The sequence below is a fragment of the Eschscholzia californica genome, unplaced genomic scaffold, assembly GCF_041429995.1.
Source record: "Eschscholzia californica isolate CP2 unplaced genomic scaffold, dmEscCali1.0.p SCAF_4, whole genome shotgun sequence".
In the NCBI taxonomy this organism is placed as follows: Eukaryota; Viridiplantae; Streptophyta; class Magnoliopsida; order Ranunculales; family Papaveraceae; genus Eschscholzia; species Eschscholzia californica.
Window position 1 is genome coordinate 38,367,749 of NW_028238461.1, and position 6,000 is coordinate 38,373,748.

At 37.4% G+C, this 6,000-nt stretch overlaps 1 pseudogene; it reads right to left on the minus strand.

Moving 5' to 3' along the window:
- Positions 1-1,492: 1,492 nt before the first annotated feature.
- LOC147544527 (L10-interacting MYB domain-containing protein-like) lies at positions 1,493-2,453 on the minus strand (annotated as a pseudogene).
- Between the last annotated feature and the right edge of the window lie 3,547 nt (positions 2,454-6,000).

Here is a 6,000-nt window from a genome sequence, read left to right on the forward strand (position 1 = left end):
CCCTCTCTCCCTCGTTCTTTGCACTCTGATTTGGGCGGTGAAGACTGAAGAGGCAAGGAGAAGAGGTCTTTTATGCATACGAAACCCTTGGATCCACTCTAAGTCTGACCACCCAACAAGTTGTAATTTAACAGAACTGATGAGTCGAGTGTGCAACTCGGGTTATGCACTTGGGGGAGGAATTTTTTAGTATAGCCCAAGCCACACCGCCAAAATTTAACAGGCCAGGCGGGCAAATCTCGTCTAGGGACGGGTTGTTGCTTGACCACTACGACGAAAATCAGGGAGACGATATCTTACGCCACGATATGGAGTCAAATAGCCGTTCATGTTTGGGTACCCAGCATCAACAACATAGTATTTACCTGAGATAAAATGGGAGACGTATTTTAAGTGTAAATCAGAAATATCATGTGTAAAATGTTGCACAGTTGAATAAATTACCTTGTGGTGGATGAGGAAAATTCATTAACGGGTTATTAATTGTTTCATAGAAAATTTTCCAATCATTAACGGTACCTTCCCATCCAGCAAGTACGAAAATGAATGTCATATCAAATGAGCATACAACCATCACGTTTTGGGTACATATACCTTTACGTCCTCTAAATGGTACTTGTTTCGCCGTTGGAATATGTTCACTAATATGCGTACCGTCAATTGTCCCGACGCAATCCTATAAGTAAAAAAGTAATCATAAACAACCTAGTATATACCCGAATTTTATCAAAAACTTAAATGAATAATTACCTTGAAAAATGGCCAATACTTTGTGTTATGCCGGATATGGGGTGAAACTGCAGTAGTTTCTGTAGGTTTGATAATTGAAGTAGAAAATTTCGTCATAACTTGTAATACTGAATTGAAATGACGGCTGATAGTTTCTCCGGAGTGTTGGAAACGATCACACATCATAACATTTATTTCATTATGACCAATAGTCATAAGAAAAATTGCCATTTGTTCTTCAATAGACACATTCCTTTTGTTCTTCAACAAGCCTTGTTCTCTCATCGTATGACATAATTTTAGAAAAACATGTTGGTCCATCCGCAACACGACATGGTTGAGGATGTCCATGTAAAAGCTCGAGTACATACGCATTGCCGTTTAAAACAGATTCTCTAACTGGATTCTTGATAACATAATTCTCACAATAATATTTTGCAATTGTGTAAGTTGTAAGAATTATAACATCTTCTTCATCTGAATCCATTATAACTGTTCAAAGCAAATTATCATATGATTATATAAACAACCACATATAAGAAAAACACAATTTATTTAATAATTTTCCATATATCATAAATTAAACCATAATAGTTTATCATAAACAAATAACCTAATAAAAATTGAAAATATTACCTTAACTGTTTAGGTTTAATAATAAAAAACGAACTTCAAAACGAATAATAGTTTATCATAAACAAATAACCTAATCAATATAGCGTATCTAAATTATTAACTATAAACTATTATTTCTCCTTTGTAGTCATTCAAAACGAACTTCAGCTGGTAGAGACATAAAAACCTCTCTCACATCTTTGTCCATGAAGTTGTCAATGGAAGCATAGTAAAGTTCGCTTCCTTCCGGTATTACATCTGTCATTGTACCTAGAGCTTCAATGCACTCTCTAATGCTATATACCTTTTCAATACTCTTTATTCTATTCTCCACTGCATCTATCAATTTTTTCATAGAATTGGTAATCTTTGAAGCTCCAGACGATCTTTTTCGCCTCTTATTTTGCAATGATTGCCTACTAGAACGTTGAGTTTCGGTTGACTCTCCTATTCCAATATCGTCATCAGAAGATTGTTGTGTTTCATTAGTTTGAGCGTTAACACACGGTTGTGTATCTTGAGTTTGGTCATCTGTTGTTCTCTGTGTGTTTAAGTTCTGAAGGAATGAAGGCATTTCACCAGAACTCGGAGCAAACGTCATCTCACCTACTGCAGTTGTACCACCAAAAATATAATCAAGCTCTTTCTCAAACTGTAATCCTGAATCCCGAAAGTCAGCAGCCTTTGATTCCTCTGGTTGGAATAATTTATACGATTATTAGTACATGTATCTATATATATGGTGTGAACCATTAAATTATATTTTGAAAAAAATAAAAAAATATATACATGAATGTAATCGTTCCAAAACTCATCTGAAGCAGTCAATGTTCCAGCAATCGGATCCCAACCCGAACCTGTGTTGTTAATTAATTTATGCCATGCTTTCTAATTTTCTTTAGTTGAATCCCAGTGATTCTTCATCTTCTTCTTATCATATGCTTTTTTTTTTGTCGAGTTGAAAAAAATTTGTTTGCACACAAATTTTTATACCCTTCCCTATTCAAGGTAGTCCCTGGTCTATTACCCTTTCGTACTCACAAATACACAAATTTCTTATGATACTCAAAAGTCCAATGTGCACGAGTTTGAGTGTTGGTTCCCGCCATCTTTAGTTAAAAATTAATTCAAAAAATTAATAAAATACCAATACAATCTACAATACAAGTGGGATTTTAAAGACTTCCAATAAATTCGAAGTCCATCACCCATTTGCATCTACTTCTTAAAAATTGATCTTCACCTATTAAATTAGTACTCAAATATATAATATTAATTTTATCATTATAGCCACTTCCAAGGAGGCAGTTTCCAGGAGATAATTTGTGCTCTACATGATTTCTTATAAATTCAATTATGTTAGCTCTCACTTTAGCTAAGGTTTGTAGAGAAAATTCATATCACAAACAATTGATATTGAATCTTCTTTCTAGAGAGAGAGAGAGTTGAAATTAAAATAGAGATTAGACATTGAATACAACCATCTTATTCATCAAGAACTCAAGAATCAAGTTTTTTTAGTTGAACATAATATCTAAGAAACAAATCAAAGAAGAAAACAAGATCATGGTATTGAATCTTCTTTCTAGAGAGAGAGAGTTGAAATCAAACTAGGCAATAGACATTGAATACAACCATCTTATTCATCAAGAACTCAAGAATCAAGTTTTTTTAGTTGAACTGATGCAGGCGCATAAACGTGTGGGCCAACGTCCACGCGTGCCCACATCCTATTTGATCATAATAGTAGTTTATCTAGTATAGGAGAAGTTACTTTAATTTGATATTTCTTTATTTTTAAAGTTTCTATGTTTGAGTAGTTTATTATTTTAGGAATCTTAGTTTGAGTCTATCTAGGAAGGTTTATCATCTTATAAAAGGAGATCTAGTCTATGTTATTATTCACCTTGAAGAGAAAAACCATTGAAGTTATTAAGAAATTTAGTTTATTTTATCGTTTCTTACAGTTTTCTTTATTGTTCTCAGTTTATTTTATTGTTCTTTATTTATTCTGCTGCGTCTACATCAAGTGGTATTCAGAGCCATTTTTTTTAACCAATCACAATGGTTAATCTTACCGTTCCTACTCCAACAATCAAAGACAAGACACCAAGTTTTGCCTCCGAATGGGACAACATCAACAAGAAGTTATCCTCGGTTACAAAATTGGAAGAAGCTTTCGAAAGTTACAAGAAGGAAAATATGGAAAAATTCGACAATATCAATCTTCGATTCGATCAAGTCAATGATTCCATCATGAAGTTATCTAAACAACTCGAAGGCATATGTAAGTATCCCTTTTCTACCACCACTCCTTCATCTTTTACTTCAATTCAAACATCATCACCACAACCACTTCCAACCACCACAAACTCAACCGTTGCAACCACCACACCAATTTCAATACCCCTATTCGGTCAACCTATCACTAACCCATGCCCGACCACATTCCTCCCATGGATTCACATCAACATTACACCACCACTCTCACCGGTTTTCCCATTAACATACATAAACCCTACAACCACTCCAACCACACCACCTTTTTCCTTCAACGACCACCAATCTACTACCAACCCAAGTATAACCCAACCGTACCCATTCCAGACCCCTCGGCAATATTATTCACCAAGCACCATTCCACTCGAAACCCACCACCAAAACCGCAACCCCGAACCCTCAAAAACCAACATGGAAACACCCACTCGCCAACACTCCCATGCCGTCTCCCCCCATCTCACGCCAAATCGAGGAACATCTTCTTCTCACCACCGAACCGATAGCCACCACCCCGTCCATCACCACGAACCGGAAACCGTAACCCACCACGCCCATCAATTTTCCGATAGCTACCCACCTTCCCGAACCCGGCAACCCGAATCCATCATCCACCGACCCACCGATTACCCGTCTTCCTCTCATAACCGAGACCTAGGTTTCCCCTTGACCCATCACCAAAACCTAGAGGACCTTCATGAACAACCCCGACAACACCTCATTGAACTCGACTATCCACCTTACCGCCATGAGACCCGCCCACAAAACCGAACACACCCTTATGACCCAGATAGAAACAAAAATCGTCCCACCTATCAAGACCCAAATCATAACAGGTCCATGCAACGTAACTGATTTACTCATCCACGTCCCAATTATCATGAACCCGACGACTATCACCCCGATGATGATCATGATTCTCCACCGACTTCTTCTTCATACCGTGTTCGAATGGACGTCCCGGCGTATGAAGGTACCATCAACATTGAAAACTTTTTGGATTATATTGTTCGATTGGAGATCTTCTTTGATGTTATGCAGGTATACGGACAATAACAAGTTAGATGTGTCACCGGATATCTTTCAAAAACAGCTTTAACATGGTGGAAACAAGAATCTGAACAAAGACGGTTATCAAATCTTCCTCCCATATCCTCGTGGTCTGAACTTAAGCCACTTATGATGGCACGTTTTCTCCCTCCCGATTACGAAAGTTAGTTATATCTGGAATATCTTCGTTGTCGTCAAGGACGACGTTCAGTTGAAGAGTATGCCTCCGAATTCCAGCGTTTAAGTACTAGGCTTAATCTCCCCGATACTGAATCCATGAAATTGGAAAAATTTAAAGATGGCCTTCGAGGTGACATTAAGGATCTTGTCAACCTCCGTCCTTTCTCTTCCGTCTCGGAATGTATTAGTGTGGCTCGTTCTTTTGAGTCAGATTCTCGGTCTATTTATAGGGGGAACTACAATCGTACTAATTATATTCAGCAACCTACAGATGATACTGATCTTTCTAAACAAACGGATGACGGATCTAAGAATGTTCCTGAAAATCCATACAAAAAACAACCTCCAGGTAAGTGTTTTCGTTGCTTTGAGACAGGTCATTATTCTAATAATTGCCCGTTACGTGGTAAGGCAAATTTGGTGGAAAAACAGGATTACTTGGATGAAGAGATCGATCATGTCAATATTGACCCAGATTCAGGAGACCGTGTTATGTTAGTAACTCGTAGGGTACTTTTTACTCCTCTTGAACAAGACCATTCTCAACGGAAAAATTTGTTTGTTACACGAGGAACAGTCTTGAACAAAGTTTGTACGATTGTTATTGATAATGGGTTGTGGAGAATTTGATTTCTTCAAGACTTGTGGCTTACTTGGGTATTCCTACTATTCCAAAATAGGGGTGGTAATAGATCCGGACCGGTCGGTACCAGACACTAACTTCATCGAACCGGTCGACTCGGACATAAACTGTTGGTGACTACCTATTTACTCGGGCGGACTCGGACGGTCACTCTCAAGAATTTTTTGTCCATTGACCGTCCAAGACCGTTTATTTTACCGGTCCAGTCGGACACCAGACGGTCTCGGTCCGGACTTTCCAATAAATTTACTTAGTTCAGAACTTTATTTTTATTACCACAATATAATTACTTACAAATGAAGATCTTTAGGCAAGAAATCAAAAGTAAATGTAAAAAAGAAAAAACACAGTTGATCATCATTCGACAAGATATAATTAAGCCATGCACTAATGTTTGGTCTTCTAGAGGACTATATGACTATAGCCAACGATCATCATATATTCATATGTCTATAAAATTCAACGGTCAACTTCTAAAAATGAGGACAGTTTAGTCGGTCAACCTA